General features: G+C 39.4%; 1 long non-coding RNA gene and 1 pseudogene across 1 annotated transcript; both read left to right on the forward strand.

The window, feature by feature from the left end:
• Positions 1 to 874: 874 nt before the first annotated feature.
• LOC137250121 (uncharacterized) lies at positions 875 to 11,626 on the forward strand. The gene is made up of 3 exons (XR_010952734.1): positions 875 to 1,667; positions 1,735 to 1,965; positions 11,340 to 11,626. It is a non-coding gene; the product is annotated as an uncharacterized lncRNA (long non-coding RNA).
• A 5,877-nt stretch (positions 11,627 to 17,503) lies between these two features.
• On the forward strand, positions 17,504 to 22,880 carry LOC137248641 (trans-1,2-dihydrobenzene-1,2-diol dehydrogenase-like; annotated as a pseudogene).
• Positions 22,881 to 23,703: the final 823 nt, after the last annotated feature.

Below are 23,703 nucleotides of genomic sequence, written 5' to 3' on the forward strand. Positions count from 1 at the left end.
ACTAGTCCTACATTTCTAAGTTCATACTTTACTTTATTACTTTCAAATTCAATTTCGACATCAATAGGATTCCACGACACCTTTTAATATTCTTGATCTGAAAAAAGGAGTAAACCTAATCTGAATTTCTACTAAGCTTTAAGTTGTAGATTATTCAAATAATTGGAGTTTTTTCTAAAGCTTAAAATTATTTTCTGTTCGCTTGGAAAAGATTTCAATTGGAAAACGAAAACCAATTAAGCGAGTTTATTATTAAAGTACTTACTTTTCTTTATATGAACTGTATTAATTTAAGTTACAATTTCATGTACATATATAATATTGAAAATAATAAATATTGAAAATTCAATTTTTTTGGTTCATCTTTTATTCATACGGCTGCTCCAGGTAAAGTAAATCGGCAGGTAAAATTCAAGTTATATGGCGTTTATATAAATGGTAAAACCGCAGTAAAATTTATTGTCAAAAGACTGGAAAATGTAGAGTGAAATGACGGAAGAAATGACCGCCATTTGACGAGCATTGGGACGTGTGTGAGCAAAACAGTGCTATGCTCATATGCTATAAGTGGGAGCGGAATGCACGATCAGATTAATAGGAACGAAACGGAAAATTTGGTCACAAAAGTGCATCGCCCCATGCAAAAATGACTATGAATATAACCGCTGCAGAAGGTCACAATGACCGTAAAATTACTAGGCAAATGCCGTGGAGCGTTTTTGCAGGGGAGCGATCCATTGAGTTATCGAGCTCTGGTTCACGATCAAATCTCATTGGAACGATCTGAACCAACTTAATGAGAAGTGGAAGCACTAATATAAAACATCTATAGCTGTGTTTTTTAACACGCGTATATACGTTTACGTTTACGAGTAAAAAAAAAAACGGCCATCGACAGTTGCGCATAGCCATATAAAACATTTGGCAGCACTGCCCCGCAAATGTCAAAATGCCACAAAAACTTGGCAGAACTGTATACGTATACATATTTTTTTGGTTTATTTATGACAGTTCATTAATTATTCCGGAAAACATTAAAACGCTGAAAAAATATAATTGCTGAGATGTTAATAAAATTCTTACAAGCTCTCGCTTAACCTGGCGTGTAAAAAGAAAAAATTCTTGTGCTTTGTTTAGGCACTTCTAAATGTCAGAACACCTTTCTGCGTTGGCGGCTTTCGCCCAATATAATATTAAGTTATATAGAATCAACGGGATGGCCTAGAAGGTTTCATGTGGTCATACTAAATCGCTCCCGAGATGGTTGGCTAGTACTTTAATGGTGCTTGTTCCCGGAACGTACCCGATCTGCATCCGGCAAAGGACCAACAAAGTCCATAAAGGGGAGTGTCATCGGTACAACAACAACAACATTTTTTATTTTCTGCTTTTCATTCATACGTATGTGCACTTTCAAATAATAGAAAAAGTGTTATATTAATTTAATAGATAGCATATCTGCCGGGGTGCGATTCAGCTCTGAATATGCCCAAATAAGAGGAAACCTACAATTAAGTGCAGATTCACGTTTCATTTGCCAAGAATTTACCTGTAAACAAGGTACTTTCTACAACCAACATGCTTTGGAATACGGTACCAAATTGGTTATATGTATTTCCCCAAAAAAGGGTGGAACTACGCATCTTGGTTTGCCAGTATTTGCTTCGGTAATTTATATTTGTATTGATTAAAAATTGAATTGCAGATAATGTAATGTGAATTAAAATTGAATAGGTAGCCGAAGCAAAAAAGGCAACTGATCCGTATGCAACTGTTATTTATGTGCCGCCACCGGGAGCTGCTGCTGCTATCCTAGAAGCATTAGAATCAGAAATTTCTTTGATTGTTTGCCTCACCAAAGGTGTGCCCTAACATGATATGGTTCGCGTTAAACACGCTGTCTTAAGGCAAAATAAATCGCGTCTGGTCAGACCCGATTGTCCAGGAATCATCACACCAGAAAGGGTAAGTAAATTGCCTACTATTTTAAATATATAAACAACATGTATGAATTTGTTAGTGATAATTTGTCATGCTTTGGTTGATAATCAACTGAAGAAAGCAAATACCAAAGGGTTCGACGTTCATGTAAATACCAATTGATTTCTTTAATTAGCGTTTGGAGAATAAAATACATATGTATGTATGCATAGAAAGGGCGGAATTAATTAATTATGATCAGTAGATTTACAAGATTTTTGTCATTTTCCCTGCGTCGGCATTGTCATTACATTGCGCTAAGAGAGGACATCGTCACCTTATTACCCACAGTCAGTTAAAATTTTAGTAAATTTTGCTTTTTTCATTACTGATTCACAACGTGGAAAGTTATATATCGAGCATTCCATGGATAATGGTAAATTTCGCATTGCGGTCATTATTAATATTCAAACCCTAGAAGGTTTAATGTAGTCATATCAAAGTTACCGAGATGATCGGGCTAGTACCTCAATGGTGCTTGTTACCGGAACGTATATAGATAGATAATTTATTGAGGATTGCACAGTGACTTGCACATCTCCTTCACAGCACCTCATCCTAGTCGAATTCCTTGATGGACCCTAGCAGTGTTCTTTCCTTGAGGGATTAAATGTGGGAATGCTCTGGCCATGGTGAGCCCATGAACTTACCCCTAAGTCTTGAGATTGCGTCGCATTCTGGGAGGATGTGGCCGTTTGCTGATTTGCCGTTTTGCCGTTAATGCCCTGTAAGAACAGCTGTTCGGTTCCTAGGTTATCTTGTGACAGGTCTATTATTGCCCTGTAGCGACTTGTGCTATAACCTCCAAACAGTATCTTAGATTTTCTGAAACCTGGCGTATTGCTCCAGTGTTTTTCTCTCTTCTCCCTCCCTTCTACTAATAAATGCCCCTGGAAGCCAACTGGCAGGAGCGGCTCGGGATCGATGGGTGATGCAGTTGCTACCTCTGTTGTTGTTGTTGTAGCAGTGCTTCGCCCCATCCAATAGATGTGACCGATCACAAATTGTCATCAATATCCTCTAACGGAAGTCCAAGGAAACTGGCTGTTTCAACAGGGGTGGACCATAATGAAAGGGATGGTAGAGGCGTTGGTTCCACACTACAATTAAAGAGGATTCACCGGGCAATTCCTGGAATAAAGGTCCGACGCCTGTTTGTGGAGTTCACCAAGGACCTGCTTGTGTTTTTTTGTTTCATACGGCTGAGGTGCCGTATTTCTTCAGGGGCCGTATTTCTTCAAAGTGCATACGGAGACTACTCCTTAAGTCCCTAGGCAGTGTTGGCTAATCAATCAGATGTCTGTTGGGATGCCCAGGTTTCGCGAGGCGAAAAACTGGAGAGATCAGGGAGGTAGCCGTTTATTGTGTTGCATAGCTCATCGATCTGTGGCCCTGGGCCTGGGGCCATTATTGTGCAGTCATTGGCGTAGGAAACGATAGTAACTCCTTCTGGTGGTGAAGGTAGCTTAGATATGTAGAAATTAAACAAAAGTAGGGATAGGACACCACCCTGAGGCACCCCCTGTTTAATTATTCTTGGTTTAGATGTTTCATTTTTAAATTGCACCGATGGCTGCCGACCACCCAGATAATTTACGGTCCACCTTTTAAGTCATAGGGGAAGATTATACCCTTCCAGGTCTTGCAGTAACGTGCCATGGTTGACCGTATCAAAACCTTTTGATAGGTCTAGCCCTACGAGTACTGTTCTATGGTGGGGGTTTTGATTTAAACCGCAATTTATCTGGGTGCCGATGACATTTAGCGCGGTGGTGGTGCTATGGAGTTTTATGAAGCCATGCTGATGACAGGCTAGCTGCAAATTTGCTTCGAAGTAGGGGAGCAAAATGGCTTCAAGCGTCATGGCTATTGGCGATAGGAGAGATATCGGGCGATTTGACTCTCCTATGTTAGCTGGTTTCCCAGGATTTAGTAGCGGGACTACCTTGGCCATTTTCCCTTTTTCGGGTATGACAAAGGTGGAAAGAGACAGGCTGAAGACATTTGCTTAATATTTGAAACCCTCTTTCCCTAGGCTTTTAAGCACCGGCATGGCTATGCCGTCCTTGCCGACTGCTTTGGATGGTTTAGCCTGACCGATAGCATCCTCAACCTCTTTGGCGGTGATGGTAATTGGTGACGCGCTCAAGTTATGTTTATGTGCGTGTCTGTTGGCCCTCCGTCTATCTTTGTCGACCGTGGAATGCACTATATATTGTCGGCAGAAAGCGCTCGCGCATTTTTTCGCATCCGACAGCACTTTATCGCCAAAGGCGATGGAAATTTTGTCATTGTGCCTATACGGATTCGATAGGGACTTAAGGTGAACCAAAGTTTACCTACACCGGCAGAGAGGTTACAACCGCTTAGGTGCTCCTCCCATTTCGCCCGCTTGTGTTCATCCACAAACAATCTCTTATTTGGGGGTCGCCGGGATCGAGCTGTCTTATAAGGTCACGTTCTCTCGCTAAACTTGCGGCCTCCGCCGGGAAGTGGGACCGAATTTCGGGAATTCTACCGGCGTGAATGAAACGAGCCAAGGCGTATTCAATGACCTTGCGGAAAGCACGCTCCCCTTGGCGGGCAGCAAAGCGGTTGTCTGTAAAGGATTTGTATTCGTCCCACTTTCCTTTTTTAAAGTTAATGAAAGTGCGTTTTTCTGTGACGATGAAGTCGGCAGGACGCTCGATCGAAATAAGTATAGGCAGGTGGTCGGATGCCAATGTTACCATCGGCTGCCAGTTGACGCAGTTTACGAGTTCTGCGCTCACGATTGAAATATCCGGCGAACTGTGACAGCTTCCTACCATACGTGTGGGGGCGTCTCCGTTTATTGTGCAAAACGCCGTTTCTTCTATTTGATCCGCCAAAATCTCACCCCTACTGTCCGCCCAGTTGCTGCCTCTCTTTCCGGGTTGTCCGCCTGCTGTTTTTGTTATAGCTGTGCTTCGCCCCATCCAATAGGTGCGGCCGATCACAAATTGTCATCAATGTCCAAGGAAACTTTCTGTTTCAACAGGGGTGGACTATAATGAGAGGGGTGTTAGAGGCGTTGGTTCCACAATACATTTGAAGAGATGGTCGGTGTCATGTGGGGACACGTTACAAGCAGGACATATGTTTTGTATGTCGGGGTTAATTCTGGATAGGTAAGAGTTTAACCTGTTACAGTACCCAGATCGAAGCTGAGCTAGAGTGACGCGCGTTTCCTCTGCTAGTTTTAATTTAATTTAATTTTAATTTAATTTATTTATTTACGATCTTGAAGATATATATAATTTAATAAGGTACAAAGTATTTTTAATGTTTACATATTTGTTTCAATTCATTGAATTTCTTTGACTTCAACTATATAATAATCTATAAAATTATTACTAAATAAATTTAACTACTTTACAGGTAGCGCTTTACAGTAGCTGTATAATAACTTTCTGAATTTTTTGGTATTATTACAGTTTTTAATATCAATTGGCAGATCATTATATTCTCTAATTCCTTCGTAGTATATACTTTTTTTATCGAATTCAGATCTCACTACCGGCAAGTAAAAGTTGTTATTGTGTCTTGTTTGATAGCTATGGACCTCTCTGTTTAGTCTGACACGTTCACTTAGGTAATTCGGCAAGTTTCCCAACTTTATGTTGTGTATAAACTTCAATGTGTAGTAAGTGATGTTCTGTTTTACACTAAGCCAGTTTAAGCTGTCTAGTAAATCCTTAATTGGGGTATCATACCGTTTTCTTAATATGAAACGCATAACTTTGTTTTGTTTAATTTGTAGCCTGGATTTTTGCGAATCAGCTAATGCGAATAGGATTGTAGGACAGTAAATAAAATGCGGCTCGATAATGGATCTATAAACCATTATTTTGTATTGCATACTAATATGCCTGCATGAACGAAACATGAACCCTATTTTTTTGGAAATTTTCCCTTCGATGTATTTAAGATGTTCATCAAATTTTAATTTGTCATCTATAATTATTCCCAGGTATTTTATTCGGGTTACTCTTTCTATAGGGGTATTTGCTATTTTTAGCGATACATCATCTTGAGTCACTCTAGACCCCATTATCATCCATTTTGTCTTTTCTATGTTTATTTTAAGCATATTTTGGCACAACCACTTATATATTGCCTGTAGGTCCGATTGTATTTTTGAGGCTGCCTCATCAATTGTGTTACCGCTTATAGTCAAAAGTGCATCATCAGCGAATAATCTTATTTTGCAGGATTTGATACAGTTTTTAATATCATTTATGTAAATTATAAAAAGAATTGCTGCAAGCACCGATCCCTGTGGCAATCCTATTTCAATGTCCACTTCGGGGGAAATCTTATTTCTTATTACAGTTTTCTGTTTTCTTCCACTAAGGTAACTTTTGAACCAGTTAAGCGCTATGTTTCTTATGCCAATTTTATACAGTTTTCTTATAAGAATATCTCTGTCTACTGTTTCGAAAGCTCTTTTTAGGTCGAGGAAAACTGAAATTGTAAATTGTTTCTTCGTTCTACTTTCTTTCCATTCTGCAATTACCAGGTTAAGTGCAGTTTCACACGAGTGTTTTGATCTAAACCCCGACTGCTCCTTTATAATAATTTCGTTTTTATTTAAGTAATCCAGCAATTGGTTCTTAACTACAGTTTCTATTATTTTCTCATCGCTAGGTACGGTATTTATGGGTCGTATCTCCTCTGGTTTAATTGTTCCCTTTACTTTTTCCACAGGTACAATTACTGAGGTCTTCCAGCAGTCTGGAAATACACCAAATTGGAAACTTTCATTAATTACACATGTGTAGGTATATCCTAAGTACTCCATGCTGTCTTTTAATACACCTTCCGTTACTAATTTTTTTCCTCCGTACTTGTTTTTTAATTTCGTTGTAACTCTCATAATTTCTTCAACATCTATTTCCTTCAATTTAAACACGCTTCTGCTTATCTCCATTTGATTTCCACCTGCTTCGAAGATTTCAATGCTATCTCTGATTCCGATTATGCTCTCATTAAAGTAACGGTTTAATTCAGTTGCTATTTCATAATCATCTTCAATAAGAGCACCATTTATAGAAATTTTTTGAATTTGTGCTACCTCACTACTCAAATTTATGGCGTCTTTTAGACATTTTCACATTAACTTTTGGTTATTAGTATTTCTTGAGATTTTGTTTTCCATAAATGTTTTATTTTTTATTTTAACTGCTTTTTTGTAATATCGTTTTATTGTAATATAGTTATCCCAAATATTGGTTCTCTCTGCTATTTTAAATTGTTCATACTTCAGCTTATTCAACTCTGTTAGTTCATGGTCGTACCATTTATTAATCAATTTAACTTGAACTCGCTTTTTATATGTTAAAGTGGCCATTACGTCATTAAGGATGTTGTTTATTCTTTGGACCTTTAGGCTCACTTCGCAGTTGTTTAGTTCAGCTAAGTTGTAAGTTCTAAGGAGATTTACTAAGTGGTCTTTTGCATAGTTATTCCAACACACGCGGTTTTCAAAGATTCTCATTTGGTACTTCTTTTGAATTGGTAGTTTGAATGAAATAGTTTCATGATCCGATATTTTATGCGAATCCAAATTCGATACTTCAACTTCAGTTTTGTTACTAAAGAGTAGATCTATTCTCGTTTGCGTTGTTTCTGTTATTCTTGTATTAAAATTAATTAATTGATACATTGCTAGTGATTCGAATGTCCTAATTAGCTGTCTCGAGTATGTTGTGTGTGTATTGACATTTATATTAAAGTCGCCAATAACGATATTGTTGCCGCTTTCAGAAAAGCAATCTTCCATCATCTCATTAATATGTCTTATGAATTCGGCATCACTGGTGTTTGGTGAGTGATATAACGCACAAACCCTCCACTTAGTTATACATCGTATTGTTTCAAACACAATACACCATATATTATTACCTATGCTCCTATTGAATATAACTTTGAAATCAATTTTCTTATGAGACACCACCGGTGTGACGACTATGCGAGTCGCATCTAATATGATTGAACCCAGCAATCTCCAGTTCCGAGTCATATACATCCTCCGTAGTATGTGTTTCTGCACAAAGTACAATATCTGGATTTTCTTCCTCGATCATTATTTCAACTTCATTTTTGTTAGCTGTGATACTATTTGTGTTAAGATATATACATTTTAGTTTATTTTTGGGTTTCTTGAATTTGTCATTATATATTTTTTGTGAGCTTTCTGCATCTTCATTTAGTTGCTAATATCCTAATTTTTGTTTTTTTTATCTCTAGTTTATTATTGTAGCAGTGACAGTTCCTGTCAAATGTATCATGATTTATGTCTAAAGCTAGGTTTAAGTTTGTGTTCGCTTTTATGCTATTTAGACACTTGTTAATTGGATTTTCTTCACATGTTTTATCGTTGTGTTTTCCGTGGCATTTGTGGCAAGCTTCTTCGTTTTTACAGTCGGCTGATTTATGATTAAATCCTTTGCATTTGTAGCACATTAGTACACTAATAGCATCGAAGACTTTACATCTATCCCACCCGATATTTATTCGCTCTGCGGCAAGAACCTTTGTAAAATCCTCTTTATCTATTTCGATGATTGCATTATACACCTTTATGTTGCCTCGATTTCTTTCAAACTGCTTCAATACTTTTAATGAGCCTTGGATCAGGTTAATATTTTGCTTCTTTATTGATTCTATTAAATCGCTGTTTTCGTATTTAAAATTCATTCCTGTAATTAAAAAGCTTGGGCGAATTGAATTTGGCACTTTTATTTCATATTCCTTGCCAATGTTTTTTTCAATGGCATCTTTGATTTTTTTGCGTTCATCATTATTTTGACTATGAATCACCATTACACCATTATTTTTTGATACAATTTTCGAAATATTCAAATCTTTGGGATCAACTTTGCTGTTCAGGTCTATTTTGGTTTTTTCAACCGCTTGCTTCACTTTGGGTTTCACAATTATTGCAACATCGTTTTTTAACTCTGGCAATGCCTTTTTCTTTATATTGTTTTTAATAGTTTCTGCATATGACATTTGTATTTCATTAGTGTTGTTGTTCAGCTTTTTAATTTCACTATGCACCTTTTCGTTGTCTTTGCCGATTGTTTCAGTTTTGTTTTTTACTTCTTCAACCATTTCATATAAGTTTTTTACTTCTCCAATTTTTTTTCAAATAATTTCTGAGATTTTTCCATCATTGCAACACGCTGTGTATACCGCGTTTCAACTGCTTCCAATAATGACTTTATCTCATTTTGACTTTTTTTCATAGTTTCTTCGAATTCGCTCTTGTATTCATTTAATATAGAGTTATTTTTTTTTACACTCATCTGCATATCTTGTAGCACCAGGTCGACGTTTTGTATGTATGTTATACATTCGTCACACATAAATCGTATCATGTTGTTTTTTTCACCAATAATTTTTGCGCTATATTTATCTACTCCTGAGCATTGTAGGCTTTCATGGTACACTTTCCCACACACTCCTTCACATGCTATTCCACTTTCCCCTCTTATTGTGGAATTGCATTTTGCACACACACCCATTATTGCCGTTTATTTATCCGTGTATATGATAAGAGGAAAATACCAAAATATAACACAGCACTTCACATTTGCCTTGGGTATTGCTTTTTGAGTACATGATTCAATGGACAATTCCTGTCATAGGGGTCTGACGCCTGTTTGTGGATTTCACTGAGGACCTGCTTGTGTTTTTTCGCTTCCTACGGCTGCGTTCTCAGATGCCGTATTTCCTCATAATGCTTACGGAGATGCCTCCTTACGCCCCTTGGCGGTGTATGCTCATCAATCAGATGTCTGTTGGGATTCCCAGGTTTCTGCGTTTGCTTGTTAGCATTTCATTTCTCTCTCTAATGGGGAGTATTCTCGCCTCATTATGTAGATGGTGTTCTGGGGACACAAGAAGATAGCCCGTTGCGGTTCTGAGAGCAGTATTTTGGCAGGCCTGTAGCTTCTTCCAGTGAGTAGTTTTTAGGCGTGGCGACCATATAGGGGACGCGTATCATGCAATCGGCTGGCCAATTGCTTTGTATGTGGTAATGAACGTTTCTTTGTATTTTCCCCAAGTACTACCAGCAAGGGATTTGACGTTTTATTACGGCTCTGGATTTTCGGTACAATTGCGGCTGCATTTTCATCAAAATGTAGATCCTGATCGAAACTAGAAAGATCGAGGAGATAGCTATTTACCTCAGAAACTAATTCATCCATTGAAGGGCCAGGTCCCATTGCCATAATCGTGCAGTCGCCGGCATAGGAAATGATTGTAACTCGTTCTGGTGGGAAGGGAAACTTGGTATGTAGAAATGAGATTAGGCGGGGATTGGACACCGTTCTGTGGGACCCCCCAGCGGGACCCCCAGGGGGTCAGAATATACCCGCGGTAGGTATGCCTGTCGTAAGAGGCGACTAAAATACCAGATTCAAGGAGCTGTACAGCGCAACCCTTCAGGTTGCTAGCGCAATATATAGCTTCTCCAAACCCAATTGTCAACCTCATCTATCCACGGCGAATCCTGTTTCACAAACAGACGAGGCTCTGGCAACCCCAAGCTCCTCATGGAACTTAGGAGTGGGGAAGGAGGGATGGCCTGATGGTTTAACCTGGCCACATAAATCGTTCCCGAGATGATCGGGCTAGCACCTTAATGGTGCTGTGTTACCGGAGCGTACCGAATCTGTATCCGGCAATGGACCGTCACATCGATAACACTCCACAAAGTCTTCGGGGAGCAACCTTATCTCTACAACAACATTTTAATTTTCCTTAGCTTTGAGATTTCGTTCCTAAATTGAACCGACGCTTGCTAACCATTCAGATAATTGGCAGTCCATCTGTTTAGAAAGGGGGACATGTGTGAGCCTAATATATATGTATGTCTTGGAGTAGCATGCTGTGTTTGACTGTGTCGAAAGCTTTTGACAAGTCAAGTGCCGCGAGCACCGTCTTGTGATGGTGATATAGCCTATGCTCCATATTAACCGATGGTTCAGATAAGAAACTTTACGTCATTTCTGCCTCATTTTAAAAGCTAGAAGTTTAAAATTTCATACTTACGCATACGTCATATGTTCTTCAGATAAGTGATTCATAGCTATGTCATGCAGACCACAAGAAACGTGAAACTTTGTATTCTCACACAAATTACATACTTTTTAATTTAATTTTTATCTAAAAATTCGCTTCTTTAGTTAAGCTACGTTCATGAAAGGTATGTCCCGTCCTTCCTTGTTTTAATTGATGTTGAAAACGACAAAGTTAATAGTGCCCTAAAGTCAAAACTACCACTCATTACCATATTGTTATTTTAATAAGTTTTTTTTCTATTACAGCATCACCGTAACAATAGTTATAATTCAATACGTGTATCCCCTACCAGTACGTTGAAGCGATAAAGATATGATGAAATCAACAAATATCCCTTCTAGGGAGTCTCGAAAGTTCATACGGGAATCGAATATAAGCTAATCGCTAATGACACAATGATTCCGCTGCCTGGAGTTTTAGAGAACAAAAGTCCCAACATGAGACTTCCTTACTACACTAAAAACCTTTGAATGCCATAAATAATATAAATTGCTGGCTTAATGTATGATTGAAAATCAGAATTAAAATGTATTTATTATATATAATAATCTCGTGTCATGGTTTTACTGGAACAACTCCTTCAGAAATTACTGAACCGAATTTTGTATGTATATATGGTAGGTATGCGAAAACGTAGCTAAATATATTTCATACTTTTGGGTAACCAGGGCCTGGCGATATCTACTAAAATATGGATCCCGGAGACCATACAGCGAGGGTATATATACCCTTGCTCTGCTCTGGAGATAGAAAGCTATATATAAACCAGGGGTTCCACCAAGGATTTTTGTTTTGTTTTAACGATATGGGTTTCAAACGAAAGATATGAACAAATTATGGTTTTTATTTCAATATCTTATTCTGCTCCGGAGGTATTGGCCTAAACTGGGGTCGAGATTAAAGGTAGACGTAGATGGTAAGGGCAACAGCAAAGAGGATAAATACAATAAGACCCGTCACTCGTTATTTTTTTGGCATTTACTCGATGTATACTGAGAGGTAGTCGCTACTTTTTTTTGGGCGAGATGTTTATAAATGTCTTCTATACATTTTCGTGGGATAATTGTGTTTATTTTTCGACTGTATTAAATTAATTTATTTAATTCTCTTTCCAAGAAAGAAGTTTGCATAAAGTGACAACGCCGCATGAATAAATGCCAGACAATTAAAAATGTCCCTCTCAGAAAACATTCGGCATCAATTTTTTAAATTTTCAGCGAGATACTCGCCACAGAATAACGAGTGACGGCTCTTATTGTATGTATCCTCTTTGGCAACAGTAGAAACAGAGGCAAACTTAGAAAGGAAAAGGGTAACAAGACATTAGTGTGATGGAGGGAGACAGAAAATATTAACGTCAGGGTAGGATATTCCCTATTACGGATTCAAAAGCAGGCCTGGCGAATTTCCGATGCGGTCGCCATCTAGAAACAAAAGCTGTAATATTGAACAAACACATCTACCCTATCCACAATTGTCTTTAACTTCATTCGAAAATACCATTCCCCTACAAGACAGGTACCCGTTACCTAATCGATTACTTAATCGTCACCAATAACTAGTTCACCAATTATCGTCTTAATGACTTTTACATTGCTGTCGTGAAAAAGGTAACGCATGCGCTCCCTCAAAATAGTGTACGTGTGACTCGCTTTCTCGCTCTTACCTATTGTGTTTTCGACATTCCTTCTCGCTCGATGTTATTTACATTTTTAAGTTACTTCATCAGTTATGTTTTCGTTATCGCAAACCAAAACATATGCAACAACAACAACACGGGTAACTGGCCTATCGGTTACCCGTATCGATTACCTTCTGTCAAATCGCTTTTTCCATGAATGATACGCGTCCTTTATGTTCAGATAATATTTAATTATAAATAATTCATATATACAATGTTTTTTTACAATTTAAATTATTCCCTTATTACTCTAGTGAACTTTACATATGTGTATATTGATATGTACAAGCTAATTAAGTACAATAACGTCTATTAATAGCTGTGCCCTTTCTGAAACTTTCGAAGCTCAGTGATGATGCCCAATGGTGGTGCTGTTCAAGATCAGTTTGCAGAGCCATACGAGTTTTGTAGGGATAATACCGGAAGCCCCAATTCGAGCTATAAAAGTCGATTTACAGGTGATATTGATCCTTTGGTCTTGACCCTTTCCCATAGTATGCTTGTTAGCGCCTTATCTGTGGTACTAAAAAGGCGGAGGGATAGTTGTCGCAGTTTTCTTATAATTTGAGCAAATTTATGTTCTTCAGCTACATCTGGAATATTGCTATGCGCACATCGTCAAAATCAAATTACCTAGAATGAGAAAGAAACTAATAACAGTAAGGATATATTAAAGTTTTTAATATATTTAACCCGAAAAGTGTTCTATAAATAGGTCTCCACAATCAGCTCTTTTCTGAGAGGTTAAAGGCACAAGGGACTCAAGGAGATTTCAGATAACTTGAATCAGGTGTACCCGAAGATACTTCGCTGTTGCATTCATAGAGAACACAACATTATAACAAAGGATAATTGATTGATGTTACGAAGGACTGTTCAATTCAACAACAACTGTTTAATTCATTATCCGAAGTTCTTGTATGGACGTGCATTATGAAAAGTGCAAAGTACTGCTAAAACTGATTTCCCCGAGTAACCTGGGAACGATTTGGTGTGACTACGCCTATCCTTCCTTAGCAGCAGGGTCTATAACCAGTTCCCTGTTGGTCAAGAAAATAAACGTTTGGTTATCTCCAAGTTGATCATATGCTATTACAGAATATACTCGTTTGCTGCATCCGACCAGTACATCCAACTTTCCCAGATTTTCTGGGCTCAGCAAGGGTATCCTCCTGAATGGTGCATTTGTTGCACGCTGCTGCCTGGCCGCTCACCCAACAACACAAGACACGACGGAACTTTCCTTGGGACACCCAAGATCACTAACGCTTCTCATGGCTCCAGCGGGTTAGGGGGCTTAGAGTACCCCCGCGGTAGGCATACCTGCGTAAGAGGCGATTAAAATACCAAATTGCTTCAGGGGGTTGTGTAGCGCAACCCGTTCACTGGGTTGCCAGCGCAATATATAGCTTCTCCAACCCAATTGTGAACCTCACCTATCCGTGGCGAATCCTGTTTCTTTAACAGTCGAGGCTCTGGCGACCCCATGTTCCCTATGGATCTACATTTGAAGGCGCTTAGTTAGCTGACATCGCTTATTTAAACGGTTGATTCTAAAGTAAAAACCAAAACAAAATATAGGTTAGGTTGAACTGGCGGGTTCATGACGAGCTCACATAGACTGAATGAGTCCGTAGTGTTACCAGAAGTTTATTTTAACGACCAAGCTAAAAACCCTATCAACAACCAGGACATGTTATAAAATAACTCCGTCCTCTTGACAAATACCAGAAGCTTCCTAGAACTTAAGCCACTTGCTGCTTCTAGATTTGACAGGTGTCAGCTGGATTCTTAGCCTGGCAGGCGCAGGGCAAGAGCACAGAACGTAATCGATCGTTTCCTCTTCCAACCCGCACTTCCTACATCTGCTATCACTGACCAAGCCTAACTTAAAGGTATGTGACGCCAGAAGGCAGTGTCCAGTAAGAATACCCGTCATGAGTCTACAGTCTACAGTTTAATGATAATGAAAATATAAGAATCAGTGTTTATGAATAACATATTTTAATTAATCTCTTACAACAACGTGATCGGTGGCTACATCGCCATGTAGATAGTGTGGTGTTCCACCTTGTACAAATGTAGGTACTGTATGTGCTCAACCGTGCAAATGGACATAAGCAGTAACATTATTCACATAAACATAGCTTGGTATTTGTGCAGGCATCAATATAGCATACATTGGTCCAGTTCGGTGTGCACCAGCCACTGGTAAAAACACTTTTGAATGCATAGCTTTCATATAGATTGGATGTCCAGCAGTGCTCCGGTTGTGCCAAAATGTAATGGGATGCTCAGTCTCTTGGTACGGTTGTATAGGTATGGGCGGGTGCAATGTATTACTAGTCTGCTCAAGATCGTATGGTACATAGATGGGTCGAAGACGCCAGAGGGGATTGGATCCAGAGTTTTCGGACCCAGAGCCAAAATATCAGTAACTCTAAAAGCACATCCGAGCATTTTCAAGCGGAAGTATTCGCCATAAGTTAGTGCGCTAAGCTGAACCTTCAGCGCTGATACCCCAATGAAACAATTGCCATACTCAGGCAGGCAGTCAGGCCCCACTAAAGGCATTTGCGGCGTTCGAAATAAAGTCAGTACTGGTCCTTCAGCGCATAGAAAAGGTAAATCAATTAGGAGCACACAACGTAGTGCTGTTGTCCTGGGTCCTAGGCCACAGGGGAGTAGAGGGTAATGAGCAGGCGGACTCAGTGTTTAATTTATTGCGTCCTCCCACAAATTGTCATCCTCCCAGCAGATCCTTGCAGCGGGTCTGCGCCATACTCTCCTCTTCCGGGAAGATATCGAACCCAATCCGGGTCCTTCTCCTGACCCCGGTCCTGAGAAATGAGTTTGCTGCGTTTGCGGGAATAGAATCTTTTTAGGACGGTCATATATATAAGGGCCCGAAATATTTCAATGAACTTCCTAATCACATAAAAAGTAGTAATAACTTCAATACTTTTAAAAAAGTTTATTGGAGCATTGTAAAACCCTTCCAATAAGATAAAGTTTTTCTCCTTTTATTTTTTACATGATATATCCGATACTGGAGCGCGAAAAGGGAATGGTAATATTGGAAGCAGCAAAATACAATGCATCCGGCCCTAAGGAAAAGAAAATCGGTCGCCACCTGTAACTCCAGACAGTTCCAACAACTAATTTCGCTGGAATTCAGTATTTCCAGCTGATATTTACTGTTGCTGATCGGAATCACTCGCATTCCGACAGCATTAAAATAACAATAAAATTATATAATGTGTAACAAAAATAACGAAAATAAGGCCAAACAAAAGTTGGAGCGGGGGGATTGGAAACACGTCCTTTTCAACCTCTCATTATATGTTGAGCTGTGCTAATCGGAATCTTCATGCATTCCGACAGCGTCTTTACTAACCAAAGTTGAGGGGGGATTGGATACACGTTATTTTCAATTTCCAACATCCAAAGACATGTTTAGCTGTGTTGATCGGAGACTAATACATTCCGACAGCTTAAAATACACATATAATTGAAAAATATAAGTTCCAAATTTTGTTGCCTTAAGCTGGGAGCACTGGAGGATTGGAAACGCGTCCTTTCCAACCTTCCTTAAATGAGTGGCTCCCAGACTCGTCCCTTTGTCACGCTAGTAAATATGCTGATCGGAATCACATGAGCTGGATAACGTAACAGGTTAAACTCTTACCTATCCAGAATCAACCCCCGACATACAAAACATTGTCCTGCTCTTAATGTGTCCCCACATGACACCAATCGTCTCTTTAAGTGTATTGTGGAACCAACGCCTCTAACACACCTCTCATTATGGTCCACCCCTGTTGAAACAGAAAGTTTCCTTGGACTCCCGTTAGAAGGCATTGATGACAATTTGTGATCGGTCGCACCTATTGGATGGGACGAAGCACTGCTATAACAACAACAGCAGGCGGACAACCCGGAAAGAGAGGCAGCAACTGCATGACCCATCGATCACTCAATAAATGCCCCTAATAGTAGAAGGGAGGGAAAAGAGAGAACACTGGCGCAATATGCCAGGCCTGAGTCAATCTAAGTTACTGTTAAGGGGTTACAGCACAACTCGATATAGGGCATTAATAGGCTTCTCAAACGACTTCTAATACGCTACCAAAAAAAACGAGAGAGGTGTCAGAAGACGCGTATTAATTTCGAGAACAATAATCCAAAGGCGGAAAGTAACAATTTTATCTCTGTCCGGAGATATTTGCAGTTGAAATTGGTGATTTTCATGTGGTTGTTGTTGTGTTCGTGCCCACAAAAAAAATTGTGCATCACCGTGGCGGTAGCCACGGTTATTACACACACCCGGACTTGGCATGGCGTAGCCCAGGGTTATATTTTATAAGCGCGGCCGAAGGCAGAAAGGTGTTTTGCGCAAAAATACTATGGATTCCACCCCCCGTTACGGAGGTACCCGTGGGTCAATCAAGGTGGTGATTGCAATATTTCTAAGAATTCCAAAATAGGAATTAAGTTTAAAGGAAATTTACCACCAAAAAGTCCCATCGTGATTTCGTCGACCACATTTCACATGTCGATCCTATCGACGGGGTAGTTTTCATCGATCCCGAAAAAAGATCGCAAGGTGTTTGGACAAGTACTTGCCGCTTTCAGATATGGACGTGAGGATTTGGACGTGCTTGGTCTGACATTTCGTAAAGACTTGTATTTAGCGCATGAGCAAATATATCCGCCACAACAAACTGAATGTTTGAAGTTCCTCCTTATTGTCCAGTTTCTGTGTCACTACAACCCGCGCCTGGCGATACGGGTAAATCTTGTGGCGTTGTGGAGTTAAAAGCCTTTGGTGGTAAGTATAATTAACAGTAACCAATAGCTACATTGTAAAAAAAATAATGCACAAGTATATTAAAAAAATACTATTTGGAGCCTGAGAATCAGATTCACTTGGGCAAATCATAAGAGTGGTATTCGTGTAACATTTTCAGTTGTTTCATTGTTTCAAATATATAATTTGTTTAAATCATAGGTTAATTCTTTACTTTAGCTCACTTTAGCTGCTAAAACTCGTGCAAAATTATTGGGAGGGGTGTCAAAAGACGTGCTTTGGGTCACAAATTAGAAAATTTTCAAGTGGTTGTTGTAATTTTGATGATTTTGTTGAACCCACAAGAAAAGCTGGGTAAAAGTGTTTTGTGCAGATATAGTTTTGGTCTCCAAACCGGTGTTGGACCCACCCAGGAAAGGTGTTCTGCGCAAAATTACTTTGGATCCCACCCCCGGTTTCGGAACTCCCCAGGCCATTTTTCGGTTTTGGAAATATCTTTTGACAGAAACTAATTATTTAATTTCCGCTTTCGGATTCGTGGTCCTGGGTTCATAACGCGTTTTTGACACCTCGCAATATTTTTGGGCGAGTTTTAGCAGTTGTGAGCTAAAGTAAAGAATTACCATAGCTTCTACAAACCCAATTGTCAACCTCACCTATCCGTGGCGAGTCCTGTTTCATTAACAGAAGAGGCTCTGCGACACCGAACTCCTCATGGATCTAGGGGGTCCTAGAAGGTCGCATGTGGCCATAACAAATCGTTCCCGAGATGGTCGGGCCTGGTACCGGAACGTACCGGATCTGCATCCAGCAAAGGATCATCAACTTCGATAACACTCCCCAAGGCCTTCGGGGAGTGTCCTTATCGCTACAGCAACAACAATACATCTATTTGAGGTCGTTAATTTCTTTTGTCAAATATCTTTATTACTCTTGTTTTGTTGTTGCTGTTGTTGTTGTTGTCTGCTAAATATTCATATTTATAACAGGATTGGCCTCGCGTAGGTGAGTTGCGGAAGCTTTGAAAGGGTTGCCAGCGCAATTTATAGCTTCTCCAACCCAATTGTCAATCTCACCTACCCGTGGCGAACCACGTTTCTTTAGCATCCGAGGCATTGGCGACCCCAAGTTCCTCATAGACAGTAGAGCGTGACCGAACAAAATTTATTAGACATAATACTAATATAGAGGTGTATAGGGTGTCAATGTAGGTCTACAAGTCTATAAAATATAGATAATAAGGTAATGGAACCAAAAACTCCATATTTACACGAAGCCTAAAATAATGGGTCTCTATTATACCTACTTTTGGGCCGATAGTCAAATGTATGTACAATAATTATAAATGTGATTAATAAACCAAGCTATCCAATTTAAAAATATATTCGCTCAAACCTCTTAAAATTTTAACTATAGACATAAAATAATGTTTAAATTTTTCATATTCAGCCCAATTCTAAACAAAAATTCCGTGCGAGTTTTTTCCCTTCTCCCATTCCTCGTATTCAGAGCTGGGTAAATTCAATTCCATTCATTACCCATTACATTCCTCAGTAATTGGAAAATGTAATCAATTCCTTTCCTCCACAGCAAAGGAATTGATTACATTTCAATTCCTCAAAAAAAAAATACCAAAAGTAATTTCGTTTTTTTTGAGACTCGAGTACAAAAAATTGTTTGTTTTTTTATAACTTTTTTATAACTTTTAAACTCAAATCTGCGACTGTTTTCCGCGAATCGATCCGCACTCCCCCGCAGAGCTTCCTTCGGTCAAGAAGGTTTAATGTGGTCATCTTATATCGTTCCCCAGGTGGTCGGGCTTGTACCTTATTAGCGGTTGTTAACGGAACGAGTCTGATCTATATTTGGAAAAGAACCATCAACATCGATAAGACTCTATAAAACATTCAGGTTGTGTCTTTATCAAAATGTAAATCTTAAAGGGAACTAAAACGGGGTGTGGGCCTACGACCATTTCATATATTTTCATACTGAACTCAACAATGTGCAAAATCTTATTATGCGATGATCTTTTAAAACTCATTTCATACAGAAATGTGATCACACTTTGTTTATATGTATTTATTGGGAACCTCTAAGTAAGCTTGAATATTATAGTTGTGGCGGCTTTTGAGTGATGGTTAAAAAACTAGTTTATGAATTCCCATTGCTTCGGTTTATCGGCATTATTTATCGCCGATGGCTGCAAAATAATGGCCACAGGCCCAAAGCTCACAGATCAATGAGCTTTGCAACAGAATAAACGGCTACCTCCCTGATCTCTCCAGTTTTTTCGCCTCGCGAAACCTGGCATTATCACCGACTAAATCTTCCGCGACCTTATTTACAACTTGGACGTCCCAAATGTCGACCATTTTGAACATCCACGTCGATGGTACTACGCTACCGACTGTCCTACACCCCAAAATCTTGGGTGTAACGTTTGATCAGGATCTACGTTTTGGTGAGCATGCAGCCGCAATTATTCCGAAAATCCAGAGCCGTAATAAAATCCTCTAATCCCTTGCTGGCAGTACTTGAGGAAAAGACAAAGAAACGCTGATTACCACATACAAAGCAATTGGCCAGCCGATTGCATGCTACGCGTCCCCTATATGGTCTCCAAGCCTAAAAACTACTCACTGGAAGAAGCTACAGGACTGCCAAAATACTGCTCTCTGAACCGCCAGGGGCTGTCTTCGTATGCCCCCAGAACACCGTCTACATAATGAGGCGAGAATACTCCCCATCAGGGAGAGAAATGAGATGCTAACCAAACAGTTCCTGTTGTATACCCAGAAACCTGGGCAACCCAACAGACATCTGATTGATGAGCCAACACCGCCTAGGGGCTTAAGGAGTCATCCCCGTAAGCATTATGAGGAAATACAGCACCTGACAACTCAGCCGTATGAAGCAAAAAAACACATGCAGGTCCTCAGTGAACTCCACAAGTCGGACCTTTATGCCAGGAATTGCCCAGTGAATCCAGTACTCAAAGAACAGTACCCAAAACTTGCGGAAGAGGAACGCATACTCCCCAGGGAAACGCGAGTCACTCTAGCTCAACTTCGTTCTGGATACTGTAACAGGTTAAACTCTTACGTATCCAGAATCAACCCCGACATACAAAATGTTTGCCCTGCTTGCAATGTGTCCCCACATGACACCAACCGTATCTTCAATTGTAATGTGGAACCACAACGCCTCTAAAACCCCTCTCATTATGGTGCACCCCTGTTGAAACAGCAAGTTTCCTTGGATTCCCGTTAGAGGATATTGATGACAATTTATGATCATTCGCACCTATTTGGTGGGGCAAAGCACTGCTACAACAACAGCATGTCTGTTGGGATGACCAGGTTTCTGGGAGTTCAACAGGAATTGTTTGGTTAGCATCTCATTTCTCTCCCTAATGGGGAGTATTCTCGCCTCATTATGTATATGGTGTTCTGGGGACATAAGAAGACAGCCCGTGACGGTTCTGAGAGCAGTATTTTGGCATTGGCCGCTCGGTTGTGCTACCTCAGCTTTCGAAGAAATTCATGTCATAAACGTCTGGAGAACTCCCTTTGAACTGCCTTCTAACCACACGACTTTCTTATGTGTCAATGTCGTGTGGTGCTAGATGTTTCAATTTACTACGAATGTGCATTTTAACATAAAGAACATCTCGATAGATGGGCCTGAAGTTTTATTTATGCTTGATCGATCTCCCAATTTGTGAGGACTCATTGTCCTGAAATTTCAATAAAAATTTGGAAGCAATCTCTCAGAGACCTATTCCTTTCCACCCCCACTTAATTTAACTACAATATTGCCCGTGTAATTCAGGCGCTTCTCATTCAACACTTGAACTAACTATTTCTGTCAGATAAATTGCCGATTAACGTAAACCAAGCATTGAACAAAAGTGGTATGGTCACAAAAGGATGCATGTCAGAAACTTCTTTCCGTTATTTATCTTCATGTATCAACTGTAGTCTCTTTCATTCTAGATGTTGTCTACATTTCATCACTAAACCCCTTTCACTTGGAAATAAGTCGCATGATGCTTGACCATGGCAAGCATGTACTCTGTGGGAAACCACTTTGTATGAATGAGGATCAAACGTTGCAATTGATAGGACATTCGCATAGCAAAGGCTGTTTCCTTATGGAGGGAATTTGGTCACGTTGTGTACCCGCATATCAATACATACGCAAACAGATCGAGAGCAACGCCCTGGGTGAGGTGGTCAATGTTAATTGCACATTCGGTTTGCCAATGGAAAAAGTCGGCCGTGTATTGTAAGTGATGTATCTGAATTTGTATTTCCTCTTAGGCGGCGCAGTCTTGGTGGCGGTGTTACACTTGAATTGGGTGTCTATGCTTTACAGTTCGCATTGTGGATATTCACCTATTTCCCACAAAATATCATGGCTAATGGTACATTGAATATGGATGGTGTTGACGAAGAAGCTAATATTGTGCTACATTATGGACCTGATCGGAAAGCTGAACTAATGCTTAGCAGTCTGAAACGATCGATAATAAAGCAATTATAAAAGGAACCGATGGCACTATGACTGTTAGTATAATTTATAGTCGCAAACATATCGTCGGTGAAAGTTCCAAACAACTGTTCTTGGTCATGTGTTCTTTGAAGATTTGAGGTGGTTATATCAATTCGCCTCCAAGACTGTCGGCTTACTACCGGGCGCATGGCATTTCTTCCACTTTTTGGTATTAAGATCCCTCTATAGTGAAAGCCGTTTTATATGTGGTTTGAACTTTCAAAGACGATATAAAAAACGTTTATACATAAATTTATATGAGCTATGGAATTTTCAATGAAACTAGGTGTCGGACTATTGGTGTCCTGTGAAGATTATAGATGTAAATGGTGAAGAAAAAGAATTTCCATTGCCAAAAAGTTATTTATCAACATATTTTCCCAATCGCTTAGCGCTGAGTTTTGAAGCAGAAGAGGTACGTCATTGCATTTTAGAGCACAAAACACAAAGTGATTTACTTGATCATAAAGAAAGTTTGGCATTGTAATATATTGAGGATCAAATTCGTAGACAATTGGGCGTTACTTACGCAGAGGATAAAACAAATTTGTGCAAATCGTTCGAATAAGAAATTCACATCGGAATTTTAAAACAATTGTTTTTTTTTTTTTTTAATTAAATTAATATATGTAACATGTGACTAACAAAAATATCGACGAGCTTTTCAATGCTTTTTATACCCGCGTACTAGCTGCATATCCTCATCTTCGTATTCAGCATCCTGTTTTCGTTTCAATTCCCGTGCGTACAACTCTTTAAATGCTTCAAATTCACCAAGTGTAACATGGCGCACCTTAGTTGCAAATGCATTGTCCGATTTATTGGTTATTTGATATAAAAGTGCATTCTTAGTTGGCTCATCTGGATCTACTTTAAGTGGTCTTGGTTTGAATAGACCCAGTCTTTCAAGAAAGACATGGCAGCAACGTATCTCCTCTAATGGCTTAGATAACGCTTCTGATTTTATTATTTCAGGTATTTCCACACGCATTACCTCTTTCAAGTACGTCACCTTTTCTTCGACACGTCGCTCCGACTGTTCAAGTAAATCCGGACAATTCATTAACAATTTCCAAACATTTTTGCTAGTGCCAGCAAATGATTTCAAATAACCAATATGTTTACGTAAACGCATGATTACGTTAGGGATACGACTACATCATCGATGTAGCACAACACAGCGCGTCCTTTCACTCCTCCTTAAATACAACGAGTACCGTTATGAATAATGCGGCTACTTCCTTAACCAACGAAGGAACATTCCCTATAACAAACGAAAATATAATGGCGATACTACAAACAATATTACAGAAGCATATCGACCTGGAATTTAGATTGACTAAGATTGAATAAATGGTGCATAGTGAAATATTGAACTGTTATTTGTGAAACCTTAGTAGTTGTAGCCGCAATACCTTGATTCTCTTTAATTATTATTTATGCTATAATTTCAGCTTCCAGAATTTGCAGAAGTCATGGCTCAACATAAAGTTATGCGTGACTCAAAAGTTCTGATTAAGAAAACGCACAAAATAGTATGCCGTATCTGCGGAGAAACGGA

This window comes from Eurosta solidaginis, chromosome 4 (assembly GCF_040869045.1).
Source record: "Eurosta solidaginis isolate ZX-2024a chromosome 4, ASM4086904v1, whole genome shotgun sequence".
Taxonomy (NCBI): domain Eukaryota; kingdom Metazoa; phylum Arthropoda; class Insecta; order Diptera; family Tephritidae; genus Eurosta; species Eurosta solidaginis.